We start from the raw sequence: 19,006 nt of genomic DNA, 5'->3' as shown, positions 1-19,006 counted from the left end.
CTTAACCGACTGCGCCACCCAGGCGCCCCCTATTATATACATTTAAAAGCCCACAATGCAATAGGTGGCAGGAGTCATAATCTGGGGCTTTAAGCTTCACCTGTGACAAGACCAGATTTATGACTCTGAATAGCCATTTAATGTCTACTCTCCGTCTCCTCTCTCCTACATGAGGGTAATGGCCCTGGCTGTCTCACAGAGCTGGGAATGAAGAAAGAGACCAGGAGTAAGAGTGCTCCATACCATAAAGACGCAAAGCTTCAAGAGCAGCACCGATGATAATACTCTGTGGCACAAAGGGTAGTGGATTTCCTAAGAACCCTGCCCTCTGATCCCTTGCCATCTAAGATGAAACACTACAGATGGGCATGCAGGAGGGCGCTTTTTGGGATGAGCACTGGGTGTCATCTGTAAGAGATGAATCACTGGGTTCTACTCCTGAAACCAAGACTACACGCTGGATGTTAACTAACTTGAATTTAAATTAAAAACAGAAAAAGAAACCTACAGAAAGCACAAGCATGCAGGAGGTAAATAAATAACGTACCCGTGTCATCATTTTGAGTCTGGCACTCCTTCTCCCTGAGACTCATCATTCTACTCACAGTGAAGGCCCTCCTCCCTCTTGCTTTACACTTGGTTTTAACGGACTTGATTTTCTGGGTTCTAAGCCAGCGGAAGATTGGAAGACGCATCTAGCGTGCAGACACACATTTAACGGTCAGAAATGAGAGGTAACCCTGCAAAACTGAGGACACGGAGAGGGGGAGAATGCTACAAAGCACCTAGTCACTCAGCACAGGAATGAATACAAAATCAAAATGTCCCTGTGCGCCAAGAGGTGGGTGGTGAGGGCACAACTGCATTATAGCCTGACGCGGAAATTGAAAACGTATCAGTAAATGTTAGAAAAGACTTTCAACCTAACAGCATAAACTCAGGCGGGATGCTTAGCTTGGCGAGCCTTCCGTGAGCCTGCCGGCTCAGCCTGCACATTCCCACGAGGGGCCAGCCAGCCTGAGCTGCTTCAGAGACCTCCGGCAGGCCCAGACTTGCTTCCACAGCCCGCTTCCCAGTGTACTTGCTCATGGGGGGAGGAGGGGTTGTTTCTTTCTGCTTCTGGGAGTGCTCCCTTAGGCCTAGAAGCTTTCTGGGGAAGGAGGACTAGAAGGAATGAAAGTAGCGTGTGTAGAAAGGCCAAGGTGAAAAGTCTTGTTTCTTTGATTAAAGGCTGCGGAAACCGACTCTGGCAAACTTCAGCTGAAAGAGAATTTCCTGGAAGACCGTGGGGAGGCCTGCAATATCAGAGTGAAGGCTCAAGGGCTCGGCTTGGAATGTCCAGCTGCAAAATGGGAGGACGCGGGCCCTGGGTTTAACACCACATCATGACTGCCCACTGTGGAATGCGGTAATTCCCCAGAAGAAACTGCCGTGCTGTCAGAAACAGATTATGAGTGGACAGAAAACCCGGCAAAAGCCATCCACACTGAGGATGGCATTTTGGGGCCCCGCTATTGTGAGCTTAGAATCAGGAGGGGGTCCTGGCAGGGTCCACCGATCTGCAAGACTGGACGTGGAGGAAGACACACACTCTCTGCTCCATCTACCACTGGGTTCACAATACAGCCGGGCCGCACGCCTGAAAGCCCTGTACTTGGGACGGGCGCATTTCCCTTTGAATCTGATAACTCGGATTAAATGTCATTTTCCCATTCTGGTCCCTGCTACGCCTCTGCCTCATCTCCCCAGCTGCCTTGCCCCCAGGCACTGTCGGGGGTGATGTGATCAGATACTACAGGGCTGTGGCAGAGGTCAGTCACGCATCCGATTCCACTGAAAGGGAAGGCTTTTATCTCCTCGGCTGCCTTGGCTCCCTTGAACCTGGGGGAGCAGCTTCGGGATGAAGGGAAATACCTGAAACACCGGCTGGATTGACAGCAGACCTGTCAGAAGGCCAAAGGGTCGGCGGGATTACACAGTGCGATTGTGCACAAGGTTTCACAGGGCTCAAAGCGAACCCCCTGTTATTGACCTAGTCCTGGGGGCTTCGCAGACCTTAATGAATGAAGCTTCCTACAGCCTCTGCCGGGCGGCCCTTCTCTCATACCTCAGACTGATTTATTTCTCATTCATTCCTTATGAATGAATGAGAAGGCTCAAGGGCTTCTCATTCTACTATTCCTCAGTAGTAGGATGAGTAGTAGATGAGTAGTAGGATGAGTAGTAGAATGAGCCCTACTCATTCTACTATTCCTCAGTAGTAGTGTGGAGATCATACTCAGTAGTATGGAGATCTCCTCAGTAGATGGAGAGGGGCTCGAACTCACGGACCGCGAGATAGTGACCTGGCTGAAGTCGGACGCTTAACCGACTGCGCCACCCAGGCGCCCCTTGAGTTCCCTGTTTGACAGATGAGGGCACCAAGCTTATAACGAAGCCGTGTTTGCAAATTCGAGAGGCAGGATTTGGATGCGGGTCTGGACTCATGACCGTGATGTTACCCAACCTCTTCACAAATAGACACCGTGAAGAGAGGAGCTGGAGTATGAGGGAAGCAACCAAGGATGGACAGCAGGTGAGGAGAGGAATACTTTCTGTGGGAACAATCAAAGCAGTCTTCAAGAAAGCAGCAGCGAGGTGCCTCGGTGGCTCTGTGGGTTGAGTGTCTGACTCTTGATTTCTGCTCATGTTATGATCCCAGCGTTGTGGGATCAAGTCCCATGTCAGGCTCTGCTACGCTTCCCTGGCTCGTGTTCTCTCTCTCTCTCTCTCTCAAAATAAATAAACAAATAAACAGGAGGGAAAAATTTTTAAAAAAGAAAGCAGCTGCAACTGGCCTCATCCACGGAAGGTAATATTTCAAAAGATGGAGATGGAGAGGGGAAATCTAGTGGGGACACCAAAGCAGAGAGACAGCTGCATGGGTGTGTGACAAACAGGGGGTCCTCGGGTGTGGTAGAACAAAGGTAGGTGAGGCTGAAAGGGGGAGCTGAGAGGAGGTTCAGAGGACATTTAGGTGCTGGCTGGCAAGCTAGGACTCTGCTGAATGCAACGGCATGATGCGAAAGGCACTGGAGGGAGGCGGACCCAGCAGCATATGGGAGATGGCCGAGGTGGGATGAGCAACCAGGAGGGCCATAATGGCGGCCCCTGCCAAGCAGCACAGACACTGGGGAAACAGAGAGAATGGAAAACCCCAGCAACATGTCAGAACAGCTGGCTGCCTGACAGGTGAGATTCCAGGCAGCTGAATGGGGTGCCACTCTGGTGGGGAAGAAGGCAACCGGTCAGGCCTACAGAATCAACGGGAGATGACAGAAAGGGGTCCTTTCTGCAGACGGGCCTTCAGAGATAAAGAGCCCTGGAAGCACTGAAGACAGATCCCTCGTAGCGGGGAGGCGGCTGAGACCCGGAGAGGACTGGCTGCCTGGTGAAACTCTGGTCCTGTATTAAGGTCTACAGCTCTCCTCCACAATTCTACAATGCGACAAGCTCTGAAAATGAGCCTGTTTACTTACTTACTTATTTGAAGTGTCAGGCAAGCTCACGTGGCCGCAAAACTGACACGAGGCCTCATATCACCTCCACCCATCCCCCAAGAATAAAAAGACACGCACTTTGCTACAGAAATACTCTTGCATTGCATTACGGTGTGCTGTCCCAGACCCACGAAGAAAGTACACCACAGCGCTTGCCCAGTATAGATACGCGGGCACCTTTCTAAAATCTCCCAAATCCTGAATTCCAGAGCACGCCTGACTGTAAGAGGTCTAGGTAAGAGATTTTGGAACTGCATTTACTTTCTGAAAACAGCAAGCTGAGCAATAATCCTACAAGCTGATGATTACTGAGGGCTTCTCCTATGCCCAGCACACTTCTAAGTACTTTATTTTACTTTTCACAACATGTGAAATGGGAACTCTGATTATCTCTATTTTACAGATAAAAATTGGATGGCCAGGTAGATTAGCAGTAACAGCTAGAGTTGGTACTTACCAGAGGCAGAATGACTCCTGGGACCGTGATCTTTACTACTATAGCATACTGCCTGCAAATTAACTTGTGAAACTATTTAGAAAAGCCCTGCTCAATCCCTATACTAGATTAATTAGTAGATGGGGGTGCCTGGGTGGCTCAGTTGGTTGAGTGTCCGACTTTGGCTCAGGTCATAATCTCACAGTTCGTGGGTTTGAGTCCTGTGTTGGGCTCTGTGCTGACAGCTCAGAGCCTAGAGCCTGCTTCGGTTCTGTGTCTCCCTCTCTCTCTGCCCCTCCCCTCCCCCCCATGTTCTGTCTCTCTGTCTCTTTCTCTCAAAATTAAATAAACATTAAACATTTGTGAATAGCAAGGAACAAATACCTTTTACCACATTTCCACAAATGATACAAGGCCATGGTCCACCTAGGTCGTTCTTTCATTTATAGTCTGGCAAAGCAGAGGGAACATTATTAAAGGGTATCCCAGGGAAGGTGTTTCTGTGTGGGCCATACAGTCCATATACAAAGTTTTCCATAGTTTTCCTTACCAGGTAAAGAAGCTGGGGATTAAAGCAGCAAAGTGGAGCTGATAGGAAAATAAACTCTGGAGTCTTAATTCTTTGGTTCTACCATCTCACAGCTATGGCCCTGGTCCGTTAATTAACCTTGCTGTGCCTCGGTTTTCCCTTCTGTAGAATGGGATTAATTTCAAATTATATCATAGAGTTTGAATGGTCTGAGATAACTTGTATAAAGTTTTTGGAGAGTGCCAGGCTGATAGTGAATCCTCAATAAACTTTGAATATCTGTATTTGGCAAGGCTCTCACAGGGCTAGAACTCCCGTTGGGATTTTCTGATGACCAGTAAGTTTTCTATATTTCTCTGAATTTAGGGTTATTATTTACCAAGTATAAATCCTGTTCTCTTCCAGCTTTTGTAGGTTCATGGAAATCAGTCCAATTTAAAGATCCTTTCCAATTCCATAGTCAAATGACAGATTAGTTGAGGTCTATCTGTGAATAGCTCTGACTTGGAAGGATGCTTTTCACCTGGCTTTCTCTACGGTGTTGTCTCCGGCTGTGTCATCAGCTGGACATGTATCTGCATCCGTGTTCACTCCTACAGAGTAAGCCCAAGCAGGCCCGCCAGGAGCACTAGGATTGAGCCTGATGTGTGTTGCCTCATTCCAGGTGGATTCCCGTATAGTCTCTGGACACTGGAATGGAATTCTATTTCTTCTCTATCTTATTCCCGAATTATATTTTGAATTGGAAAGGGTGGTTGGTTTTTGTCCAGATTCTTCTTAGTCATGAGGAGGTTCACCACATGCTGTGCACACAGTAGGCATTCAATAAGTGTCATACGGCACAGGATGTGACCAATGACCACAAAATGGGGCTGCTCCAGAAGTTTTGTGCTCTGCAACCCTGGGTTGCCATGGTGATACATTCCGTGGCAAGTGGTTTGTCAAATGTTAAGTGATGCTCATCTTCTCTGATCAGAATGGGTTGTTCTAGTTTAGGGAAAATTCATTGTTTTCCTTGTTTGACTCTTATCTTCCAGTCAGCAGTGGGGCTAACTTGGCTTGCTTGATTCTGACATAAAGAAAGAAAATGGAAGAATCCAGCAAATACTTAAATGGGATGCTTGGCAAAGTAAAACTAGGGCTTATTCATGCAGTAGAGTAGCTGATAATTGCCTTTATTATTCTAGGCCAGATTGAGGTCATTGTCTGATAAAATTGGACAATTTAGGAAATGAGAAAAAATGAACACAACACTTAAGTTTATTTAGATACAACTTGTACATTTTATTTTAATTTCTTATCAAGTTTTGGCATGTAATAAGACACAGCAGAGAAAATGGAGAGGAAATGGAAGAGAGTCTGGCAGATAGGGAGGCATATATTAAGGAAAATAATCTTTGACACATTAAGTATATCTTCCACTTAGAACAGCAAGTGGTGGGAAAGCAAACATAAATAATTTTGCATCAGGGCACATACATACTATTTTCTTCCCGGGATACAACCCAGTGGTGGTTTTATGACACCATCGTTCCATTGTCACATGTTGCCCTCATAATCCCGGCCCCTCTCATTTCATGAATGTTTACTTTAGTATGAAAGGAAGAAAAGAAAAGAAACAAAGAAACAAAGAAAAAGAATGAATGGAAGGAGGAAGGAAAAAAGGAAGTAAGGAAGAAAGAAAGAGGAAGGGAGGGAGGGGAGAAGGAAAGGGGAGGGAGGAACGGTGAGGGGCAAACGGAGAGGAGGAAGGAAAAAGAAAACTGAATAATCCATAGGTCTACCACAAGGATTGAACCTCAGTTAGCTAAAATTTGGTTCATCAGATTCTCTTTTCCTCACCTTAATCAATCATTTGGGCTAAAGTCATTCTTTTTTTTATTATTTTTTTTTTAATTTTTTTTTTTCAACATGTATTTATTTTGGGGACAGAGAGAGACAGAGCATGAACGGGGGAGGGGCAGAGAGAGAGGGAGACACAGAATCGGAAACAGGCTCCAGGCTCCGAGCCATCAGCCCAGAGCCCGACGCGGGGCTCGAACTCCCGGACCGCGAGATCGTGACCTGGCTGAAGTCGGACGCTTAACCGACTGCGCCACCCAGGCGCCCCGAAGCTAAAGTCATTCTTAATGCAGTCATCCCTTTCCTTCCCTCTTTTACATCACTGAATTTTATCAATTCTACCTCGAGTATATCAAGTTGAAGAAAAAACTTTGACAGCAGTCCCCTGAGGCCAGAGTTCATGACTAATTCAACTTTGTATTTTTCACAGCACATCACAGAGTCCATCTCACCCCACCAGCGATCAATACCCATGTTATTTATTGGATAAATGTTTTTTTTGAGAAGGCCAGTATACATTTAGCCCCTTCTCTGCATTTGGAGAGGCATGTCCTCTGTCTGGATTATCCAGTATCTGTGTGACCCTGGGTTAGCCCTGTTCCTTCTCTGGTGCTCAGTATAGACTTCCATGCTGGTCAGGAATACTTAAACCCCTCTCAACTGCTGCTGGTGGCCAACAGCTGTGCTCTAAGCTCTTCAGTTATCTTTGTTGTCCTAAGAACTCTGTTATGAGCAAAGTCCTTAACCCAAGTAAAACATTTTTTTTTTTAATTTTTAAATGTTTATTCATTTTTTGAGAGAGAGAGAAAGAGAGAGAGAGACAGAGCACAAGTGAGGAGCAGAGAGAGAGGGAGACACAATTTGAATCAGGCTTCAGGCTCTGAGTTAACAGCATCAGGCCTCATGCGGGGCTCAAACTCATGAACCATGAGACCGTGACCTGAGCCTAAGTCAGACACTTAACCGACTGAGCCACTCTGGCGCCCCCAAGTAAAACACTCTCAAGAGGGAGAGAAAGGAAATTATTTGCTCAGGTAAATGAAAAGTCTGAAGAATTGTGATAAGGAAGGTGTAACCTCAGGCTTGTCTGAATTCAAGTACTGAAACCATGCCACCGAAATCAGTCCCCCTCCATCTCTGTGTCTCTTTGCTTCTGTCTTTCTCTACCTCTGCGTGTCTTTTTTCCTCTATTTTTCTCCAAGCAAGTTCTCTCCAAGTAGAAGCAAAGACCAGGCTGGAGTAACTCTGGTAGACAGAGAATCTCTTTCCCCAAAATTCTAACCAAAGTCCCAGGCCTGAATCTCATTGGCTTGGAGAAGTCACCTGTCTCTCCTTTCACCAATCACTGGAAGCTGGAAGTATCTGGTCCTGTACCCATTCCTAGGGCTGAGGAGAGGGTTAGCCTCGTGGAACCACATGGACTCAGAATGGGGGTAGGGTGATTCCTGAAGTAAAAGAGGGGTACTGGCACAGAGCACCAAAATTGTCTTCTACAAGGCCTTTTATGACATCACCAGCTAATGAACAATGACCTGTTGGGTTCCCTTTGGCCACAGCCTCAATTCTTTCTCCCCTTCCCTGAACAGACTGAACAGGCCTGAGACAATGACCTTTCTAGACTAGTCCCAGAAAAAGTGGCAAAACTTCCTGGAAAACTATATTTTTCCCCAAAGGGACTAGAGACAGGCAAGAATTTGGGCCTGTGCTAGATTCATCAGCTCAGTCCCCTGAACAGCCAGCTGTTCTTGAGTAGTTAGTGGAGGTGTAGAGTGCTGCCCAGACTCCCACTCATTCCGCCAGTTTTCAGGAGTATCTCCTGTCTCCTGTTCAGCTCACAGCTGAATCTCCCTGAGAATCGCCTTTGGCCAAATGGAGCTACCTCACCTAAGGTCAAGCCGCTATGTGGGCAGGTCTATGTTGAGTAACAGGATTACACAGCTCTGGCCTTCTCACCCCAGCTCAGGACCCTCTGAAGCACCCCCCTCTGCCAGCACCCTGGCTCCAGAATTCACTGCGGCATCAACTGAGGCCTTTGTCACACTGCTTTGCTGTTTAACCTCTCCCTCTTCCCGTTTTCCTTCTGTGCCTCTGTCCTGTACCCAAAGGGACTATGCCCAAGAGCTCTCCCCAGTAATCCTCCTGCATGCAAATCTCCAAGTCTCAGATTCCCTTTCTGGGAAACCAGCCTAAGATAGTTTATGTAGCATCTAAAACCTGAAACTCCTGGGATTTATCTACTACTGGAGCAGGATAAATTTGTCAGCAAAATCTCAAGCTTTGAAATCAGATATTCCCAGTTTTTTTTTTTTTTTTAATTTTCATTTATTTATTTTTGAGAAAGTGAGAATAAACAGCAGAGGGGCAGAGAAAGGGAGAGAGAGAATCCGAAGCAGATTCTGTGCTGTCAGCGCAGAACCCGATGCAGGGCTCGAACTCACAAACTGTGAGGTCATGACCTGAGCCAAAGCCAAGAGTCAGAGTTTAACTGACTGAGCCACCCAGGTGCCCCCAGACAATCCCAGTTTCAAATTTGTCACTTACTAGCTGTGGGAGTTTAAGCAAGTTACTTAACAATTCTTCTTATCTTTAAAAGATAGGGATATTGATAACACCATCTCCAAAGATGGATGGGAATTTTAAGGAAGCTATTCCTTTAAATACACTGGGAAGGGCCCAGTGTATGACTGTTATTATTTTATAATCCTGCGGTATGGCTAAATGAATATGATTCCAATAGAGACACGAAAACATACCAATGGTCAATACGCAGTCAGTAACTATTCACACTGCTTGTGAGTCTGAAACTCAAGTTCAGTTCTCTTCCTGGAGGGTAATTGGACAATATATTGGAAGCTGCTAAAATGCTCAGGACCCAGAGAGTCCAACTGGAGGCATTTTATCTAAGGAAATCATCAGTCATGACCTCACATTGATGAACTGGGATATTTAAAAGCACTTGTTGGGATGACCAATGGGTGTTGTATGGAAACCAATGTGACATTAAATTATATTTTAAAAATAAAATATAAAAAATAAAAAAATTGGTATTTTTTATTTTTTTATTTAAAAAAATTTGTTTTAACGTCTATTCATTTTTAAGAGACAGAGAGGGACGGACTATGAGTGAGGGAAGGGCAGAGAGAGAGGGAGACAAAGAATCTGAAGCAGGCTCTAGGCTCTGAGCTGTCAGCACAGAGCCCAATATGGGACTTGAACTCAAGAACCACGAGATCATGACATGAGGCCAAGTCGGACGCTTAAGTGACTGAGCCACCCAGGCGCCCCATAAAATATTATTTTTTAAACAAAAATCTGGGAATTACCTAATGTCAACTAACAGCGAACTGCTACAATCACTTATAGTATAGGCATATGATAAAATAAAATGCAGCTATTAAAACTATGCTATGGGGGGGCCTGGGTGGCTCAGTAAGTTAAGCATCCAGCTCTTGATTTCAGCTCAGGTCATGATCTCATAGTTTTGTGAGTTCGAGCCCTGCATCTGGCTCTGTGCTGACAGCACGGATCCTGTGGCATTCTCTGTCTCTCTCTCTCTCTCTCTCTCTGCCTTTTTCCCACTTGCATTCTCTCTTTCTCAAAAATAACTAAGTATTTTTAAAAATATGCTGTAGAAACCAAATTAATGATATGGAAATAAAATCATGACAGTTCTTAGTGGGGAAAAAAAAAGGCCCACAAAACAATAGTATGTAGGTTGTGAGCCCAACTTTTACAGCTGTAGAAGTATGCACAGACACATAGACACACGGAAATACACATGTACACACGCTCCCTCTGTCACATACAATCTGGAGAAATGGCTAGATGGCCACAAGTAAACGTTCAAGATGTGAGCAATCGTTATTCCTGAGTGGGCTACTGGCAATATTGATTTTCTCCTTTTAGCTTTTCTGTATGTTGAAAATGTTCTACAATAAACATGTATTCATTTTGTAATTTTGTTTCAGTGTTATTCCTTAAATGCCATCCACCGGATTAAAATGAGAACCCAAAGTGCTAATGACTAAATACCATTGCCTTCTATGAGAGGTCTGACTTCTCATACTTGAAACACATTTTAGAAATGCCAACTCACTTGTACGCTAATGTTGACAACAGCACTTTCAACAATAGCCAAAGTATGGAAAGAGCCTAAATGTCCATCAACTGATGAATGGATAAAGAAATTGTGGTTTATATACACAATGGACTACTATGTGGCGATGAGAAAGAATGAAATATGGCCCTTTGTAGCAACATGGATGGAACTGGAGAGTGTGATGCTAAGTGAAATAAGCCATACAGAGAAAGACAGATACCATATGTTTTCACTCTTATGTGGATCCTGAGAAACTTAACAGAAACCCATGGGGGAGGGGAAGGAAAAAAAAAAAAAAGAGGTTAGACTGGAAGACAGCCAAAGCATAAGAGACTCTTAAAAACTGAGAACAAACTGAGGGTTGATGGGGGGTGGGAGGGAGGGGAGGGTGGGTGATGGGTATTGAGGAGGGCACCTTTTGGGATGAGCACTGGGTGTTGTATGGAAACCAGTTTGACAATAAACTTCATATATTGAAAAAATAAAAATAAATAAATAAATAAATAAAAATAAAAATAAAAAAAGGAAAAAAAAAAGTATAAACTGATAGAAATGCCAACTAAATGAGGCTCACATACACAGTCCCTATGAAAAACAAAATAGAGCACTAGTTCCCAGAAATCCCTGCCCACTGTAATTAATTCAGAGGAGAAATCACCAGAGCTAATACTGTCCATTGGAAGATATATAAGTCGCTCTCAATAATAGGCTCAATATGTTCAGCAGGACAAGAAGTTGATCGTTAAATACGTCTGCAGGGTCTATGTAACTTGTTTATTTTCATGTACTTTCCTTATGATGACCTTTTTTCTGAATCTACATTTAAGACCCACAGTCTGACAATTAGAGCAATGATTTGAAATCAGAACTTTCCTGGAAAATCCACGGCATAGGTCCTCATGGCCATTTGATTTAGGAAAAGAGACGTGTTAAGGCTGCAGCTGTGGACATCACTGAATGTCCCTTCCTCATCCTGCCCTAAAACATGAATCTTTTTCTCCCTTCTCTCCCTTATTATTCTTATTCTGAGGTCCTGTATTCTCTGCATTTCTTTTCCTCTCCTACCACGTAGCTGCTCCTGGGCATGGATTTTCTCTGCCAAGGGCTTCTGAGGCTGTGGAAAGCCCTTCATAAGCCTGTGCCATAGCTCAGAGAAGCCACAAAAAGCCTTGGGCACAGTTAGCAACCAGATCAAGTTTTGCACTCCTTTCCTTATAGAATCACAAAGTTCCAGCATGTACAGCTCTTTCCTTCCTCATTAGCAATTGAAAAGCAAATTATTAAATAATACTGAATAAACCATTCTGATGCATGTGGATAGACCTTAACAACACTCTTCATGTGATACTCTGCCTCAATCTTGATGTCTCTGTTAAGCCATCCATGAGCATCCATGAACAAAAAGGCTCATCCATGAGCCACCCCTTATTCCCTTGGCTCAGAAGCATCCTTGGTTGTGGATTAGGGAGCATTATTGGGGCATTAGCCTGGGAGAGGCAGGAAAAAAAGCTGGCTCTCAAGTTTAGCCACAAAAATGGCCTTCAAGTTGACTTATAATTGGACTAAGCCAGAATATACTGGAAAACAGAGAAGTCATAAGACCTAAAGATCTTACTCTCTCCAGTAGAACAGAACCAGGGCAATAGGAAACTAATGCTTAGTGAAACAATGTGGGCTGGCCAACTTTACTGCCTGTGCATCTTGTCTGGAATGAATTGGGATGGGGGCGGGGGGAGGGGGGTAGTCACAAGGCTGTTTAAATCAAGCTGTGAGTCTTTAATCCTGCTGTCATTTTTGCTGTGATTAAAATCCCAATTGGGTACATCACATGCAGTTTTTATTTTCCAGGACAGAACAAAATGTCTTAATAAAAACAGATAACCATGCATGTTGACTCTCGGATGAGGTCAAGATTAAACGAATGGAGGATAAAGGCTGTAAAGGAGTATTTAACTTAATGTGAAAATGGCATAGAAAATCACATCTGTGTAGGTCCAAGAACCAAACAGGCTTGGTTGTCTATTTGACTCAACAGACAGGGAGAAGATGGAAATATGGGAAAGATTAAAGAGCTCAGTAAATAGATTAGTCATTTTGTAATTAGGGTGGAATTCAAAGTAGAAGCCAAGTGCCTTTATCTGGGTTTGTTGTAATTGATTAAAAAAATGTAAATTGCACATTTTTGAGAAATAACTTTTTTGGTAAGACTCCACATTGTCCTCGTGCATTTAATTTTCTTACATATCTTCTTTGCAAATGCAGCTGTAGCTATGGAATATTAACACAATTCTGTGAGCAACTGGTACTACAACAGGCAATCTCTCCCCTCGGCTTTCTTGCAAGTTTGCTTGATAGCATTCTGGATTGTCTGAGATGAGAAAATCCATGCTTCTCCTCCATGCTGTAGATCCTGCATGCGGGAATCCATAGAGGAGAAAGAATGCAGCCTCCTTTCTGACAAAATAGACCATGGGAACATTTTTACTCTTTCACTGCTCCCAGAGGTTCAAGTACTTAAACACTCAACCCCCCACATGCCACTCGCTACTGGAAAACCTCTCTCTCCTTATTTCTTTCTGCACGAACTTCGACTAACAGCCAGTCTTCTGTGCCTGTTTTTCCTAGGCCCGTCACATCAGCCAGCCTGACCACCCAGGACCTTGCAAAGTGCATTCTTCTCCCTGGCCAGTTGGCCTCCTCCTGTTCCCCCACATACACCTCTGCTACTGCTGCTCCTCTCTGTTGAGATGGGTCCCCCCTCCACCCATCATGGTAAAAGCCATCTACCACTAGGTTGGGCACTTTCCATGTTTCATCTCACTTAATCTTTGCAACAGCCTGGCATTTAAGATTACTATTTCTATTTTATAGATAAAGAAATCAAGGCTCAGAAAGATTTAGGAACCTGTCAAAACCTAACAAGATGTGGAACCAGGATTTTAAACCAGGTCTGAGGCCACAACCTGAGCCCTTAACCATTGCCTCTCCTCCCGTCTCTCTGACCCTAGTGTAACTTCCGGGGTCTGGCTCAGGCCTGACTCTTCGTAGAAGTTCAGGCTGGTGAGCCCAGCCCACACTATTCCCACACACCCCACTGCTCAGAACCACCACAGAGATGAGCATGGAATTGTTATCTGATAGCTCTGTAAGTATTTGCTTCCCAATTCAAATTTTCTCTCCTTAAGGGAAGAGACTGCCTCCCATAAAACCCCTTGCACACATATGCATACACACAATCAGCTCTTAGCTGACCAATGTACATTTCAGTAAGGATCTAAGTATACTCTCTGAGGAGGGAGAGTATTACTTGCCCCTCCCTATTCTCCTCCTGTCTTCCCGTGAGAAGAGGGAACAGTAATCAGATTGGATTGGTTTCCAAGACTCTGGGCCTGTTCACTGGTAGGCAGGGTCAGTGTGAATTTCTAGGATGCCCTTTTGTTCCTCCTAAGCCTGTGGCTCAGGTGGTGAAGCAAGGCAGAGTGTATGCTCATGGGGAAGGAGGCTCAGCCATTTTGCTTTCTCTTTTCTTCAAACACACAGATTTGGTTACTCTTGCTTCCTTGTCTGCTGCCACATGTGTCTGACTGGAGGGTGGACAGATTCAGGAATTTAAGTTTGACCTAAAGATTTTGTACTGTCCATCAGGTTCTTAGGCTAGGTTGGGTGCTTAAGCCTAGCACAGGCCAGCCCAGCCAATAATAAACATAATAAATATTAAAGTAGTACATTATTACCTACTTGTTTCCTATATGTACTCTGCTCTTTTTTTAAAAATTTTTTTAAATGTTTATTTGTTTTTGAAAGACAGAGAGACCACATGCAGGGAAGGGGCAGAGAGAGGGAGACACAGAATCCGAAGCAGACTACAGGCTCTGAACTGTCAGCACAGAGTCTGACGCAGGGCTCAAACTCATAGACTGTGAAATCATGACCAGAGCTGAAGTCAGATGCTTAACCAAATGAGCCACCCAGGTGCCCCTGTATGTAGTCTGCTCTTAAGGACCTCAAGAGATAAGGCTCCTGTTTCCTAGCCAAATACCATTTAATAGTGCCCCAAACCTCATGATCTATCCCACACTCCCCTTCACAAGTTCTTGATTATTCATTTCCTTCTTAATTCATAGGACTTTTAAAGGAAGATTTACTAGAAGTGACCTTTGTGGAAATTTGTGGTATACACATGTTTTGTATGTGTTTTCCTTGCAAATAATAGTCAACAAAGTAATATTAAGCATGAACTTTCGTGTCAGTCTGGTCCTCCCAAGAAGATGCCACCAAGGGGGTGTGGGGACTTTCTTAGGAAAAGGGAATAAGGAAGAAGCCAGAGGCTGGGCGAGCCATCAGACTGTGATGCAAGTCAGACCCCTGGTGAGAGAGAGGAGAAAAGGTCAGGTAGCAGTGTCTGAGACTGCCACAAAGTCAAAGGAAAAAGTCCAGCAAACCCTTTGGGGAACTCTTGAGCCAAAGGTGGCTGTCAGGAGCACATAGCTGCTCATGGGAAGTGTGGCCTTGGGGCAAAACCAAGTCCATTTTCAAAGAGTAGCATATGGGGCCTCAATTATGCTCTGCAAAGTGAAAGGATGGTAAGATGCATTCTCACTGTTTCAGCTTCCATCTCATGTCAACAATTGCTGCCTCCCTTGACCTTTCCTTGCAAAACCATTCTCATTTCTTGTTTAGACTTCCATTTCCAAGCAGCAAAAGGAAACACACCTTTGAGACAAGAAGTACTTTGAAAGAAAAGCAGAACAGTTTCTTCAGGAAGGCTTCAAACTGGGCACATGCAGGCTGTCCAGAGTCTATTATTATCTTGGGAGGTCTTAGGAAAATGCCAGAGACATTATACCTTTTCCTAATGTTTCCTCCTCTAAAATAAACTGGGTTCCCATACTCCTCATGCGTATTCCTGATACCCAACAACTCCTATTATTGGAAAAGTGTGACCCAGGCAAAGGACTCAAGGACTATATCACATCTGAGGCCTGATTCTCCAAAAAGGAAGCTGTGTGTGGCTCCTGTCACTTTGTGGTGGGAACTGCAAGTAGGGTACTGTGGTCTCCAGAGCGTTCTCATGGTGAACAGACATGATGGGCTCTGATTCCCCAGGCACAGTGCTTTGCTAGAGTAGGTAAAGGTTTGCTAATTTGGTTAACTGTGTAGATGCATTTTATTTATTTTTATTTTTTAAAATTTACATCCAAATTAGCATATAGTGCAACAATGATTTTAGGAGTAGATTCCTTAGTGCCCCTTATCCATTTAGCCCACCCCCCTCCCACAACTCCTCCAGTAACCCTCAGTTTGTTCTCCGTATTCATGAGCCTCTTCTGTTTTGTCCCCCTCCCTGTTTTTATATTATTTTTGTTTCCCTTCCCTTATGTTCATCTGTTTTGTCTCTTAAAGTCCTCATACGAGTGAAGTCATATGATTTTTGTCTTTATCTGACTAATTTCACTTAGCATAATACCCTCCAGTTCCATCCATGTAGTTGCAAAAGGCAAGATTTCATTCTTTTTGATTGCCGAGGAATACTCCATTGTATAAACAGAGATGCATTTGAAAAAGCTAGAACTGTGTAGAGAAAGTTGGTCCTCACCAAAATCCATGAGCTCTTTACTTCCCTGGCAAAACGCTTAGCAGGAAGCTAATGTGGTCCTACGAGTAAGTTCTGGCCAGTAGAAAGTGAGTGGAAGGGATGTGTGCTGCTTTCAATCCAGCTCTTACTTCCAGTATGTGTTCCTCTCTCTTTTTCTCCATTGGCTGGTGGGCTGTAAAGAACTAGAACCTGGGTTCTAGTGGGGCCTGGGTTCCCAAACAACCAAAACTCACTTCCCTTAAGAGTCATGACTGGTTTGTGCTCGCTTCAGCAGCACATATACTAAAATTGGAACGTTACAGAGAAGATAAACATGGCCCCTGCACAAGGATGACACGCAAATTCGTGGAGTGTTCCATATTTTTTTCAGTGTGCTGAATCAGAGAAATATGCAGCCAAGAATTCTTTATCCAGCAAGGCTGTCATTCAAAATAGAAGAAGAGATAAAAAGTGTCCCAGACAAACAAAAATTAAAGGAGTTTGTGACCACTAAATCAGCCCTGCAAGATATTTTAAGGGGGACTCTCTGAGGGGAAAAAAGATGAAAAAAAAAAAAAATATATATATATATATATATGTATATATATATATATATATATATCAAAAGCAACAAAGCATTAGAAAGGACCAGAGAACACCACCAGAAACTCCAACTCTACAAGCATCATAATGGCAATAAATTCATATCTTTCAGTACTCACTCTAAATGTCAATGGTCTCAGTGATCCAATCAAAAGACATAGGGTAACAGAATGGATAAGAAAACAAGATCCATCTATATGCTGTTTACAAAAGACCCACTTTAGACCTAAAGACACCTACAGATTGAAAATAAGGGGATGGAGAACCATCTGTCATGCGAATGGTCAACAAAAGAAAGCCAGAGTAGCCATACTTATATCAGACAATCTAGACTTTAAAACAGAGACTGTATCAAGAGATGCAGAAGGGCATTATATCATAATCAAGGGGTCTATAGACCAAGAAGACCTAACAATTGCAAACATTTATGTGCCAAATGTGAAGCCCCCAAATATATAAATCAATTAATCACAAACATAAAGAAACTCATTGATAGTAATACCATAATAGTAGGAGACTTCAACACCCCACTCACAGCAATGGACAGATCATCTGATCAAAAAATCAACAAGGAAACAATGGTCTTGAATGACACACTGGACCAGATAGACTTAACAGATATATTCAGAACATTTCATCCTAAAGTAGCAGAATATACATTCTTCTCCAGTGCACATGGAACATTCTCCAGAATAGACCATATACTGGGAAAAAAAATCAGCCCTAAGTAAGTCAAAAAGATCGAGATCATACTGTGCATATTTTCAGACCACAATGGTATGAAACTTGAAATCAACCACAAGAAAAAATTTCAAAAGGTAACAAATACTTGGAGACTGAAGAAAATCCTACTAAAGAATGAATAGGCTAACCAAGCAGTTAAAGAGGAAATTAAAAAGTATATGGAAGTCAATGAAAATGATAGCACTACAACCCAAAACCTCTGGGATGCAGCAAAGGCGGTCATAAGAGGAAAGTATATAGCAATCCAGGCCTTCCTAAACAAGGAAGAAACATCTCAGATACACAACCTAACCTTACACCGTAAGGAGCTGGAAAAAGAGGAGCAAATAAAACCCCAAACTAGCAGAAGATAGGAAATAATAAAGATTAGAGCAGAAATTAATGCTATCGAAACCAAAAAAACAGTAGAACAGATCAATGAAACCAGAAGCTGGTTCTCTGAAAGAATTAACAAAATTGATAACCCACTAGCCAGTTTGATCAAGAAGAAAAAGGAAAGGACCCAAATAAGTAAAATCAAGAATGAAAGAGGAGAGGTCACAACCAACACAACAGAAATAAAAACAATAATAAGAGAATATTATGAGCAATTATATGCCAATAAAATGGGCAATCTGGCGGAAATGGACAAATTCCTAGAAACATATATATTACCAAAACTGAAACAGGAAGAAAGAGGAAATTTGAATAGACCCATAACCAGTGAGGAAATCGAATTAGTAATCAAAAATCTGCCAAAAAACAAGAGTCCAGGGCCACATGGCTTTCCAGGGGAATTCTACCAAACATTTAAGGAAGAGTTAACACCTATTCTCTTGAAACTGTGCCAAAAAATAGAAATGGAAGGAAAACTTCCAAACTCCTTCTGTGAAGCCAGCCTTACCTTGATTCCAAAACCAGACAGAGACCCCACTAAAAAGGAGAACTATAGACCAATTTCCTGATGAACACAGATGCAAAAATCCTCAACAAGATATTAGCCAACCGGATCCAACAACACATTAAAAAAATTATTCACTACAACCAAGTGGGATTTATACCTGGGATGCAGGGCTGGTTCAATATCCACAAAACAATTAACGTGATTCATTACATCAATAAAAGAAAGGACAAGAACCATATGATCCTCTTAATAGATGCAGAGAAAGCATTTGACAAAATACAGCAAACTTTCTTGATAAAAATCCTCAAGAAAGCAGGGATAGAAGGAACATACCTCCAGATCATAAAAGCCAGATATGAACGACCCAATGCTAATATCATCCTCAATGGGGAAAAACTGACAGCTTTCCCCCTAATGTCAGGAACAAGACAGGGATGTCCACTCTCGCCAATGTTATTCAACATAGTATTGGAATTCTTAGCCTCTGCAATCAGACAACACAAAGAAATAAAGGCATCCACATCATCCAGGAGGAGGTCAAACTTTCACTCTTCACAGATGACATGATACTCTATGTGGAAAACCCAAAAGATTCCACCAACAAACTGCTAGAACTGATTCATGAATTCAGCAAAGTCGCAGGATATAAAACCAATGCACAGAAATCGGTTGCATTCCTATACACAAACAGTGAAACGACAGAAAGAGAAATCAAGGAATCGATCCCATTTACAGTTGCCCAAAACCCCATAAAAT

The 19,006-nt window shown here is 43.3% G+C and overlaps 1 non-coding gene across 1 annotated transcript; it reads left to right on the top strand.

The window, feature by feature from the left end:
- The first annotated feature begins 16,299 nt into the window (after window positions 1-16,299).
- Window positions 16,300-16,406, top strand: LOC121010898 (U6 spliceosomal RNA). The gene has a single exon (XR_005781413.1). It is a non-coding gene; the product is annotated as a U6 spliceosomal RNA (small nuclear RNA).
- Window positions 16,407-19,006: the final 2,600 nt, after the last annotated feature.

This window comes from Herpailurus yagouaroundi, unplaced genomic scaffold, assembly GCF_014898765.1.
Source record: "Herpailurus yagouaroundi ecotype Mexico unplaced genomic scaffold, PumYag 192, whole genome shotgun sequence".
NCBI lineage: Eukaryota > Metazoa > Chordata > Mammalia > Carnivora > Felidae > Herpailurus > Herpailurus yagouaroundi.
Note: the sequence above shows the minus strand (reverse complement) of the source record. Positions and strands in the feature narration are given on the sequence as shown.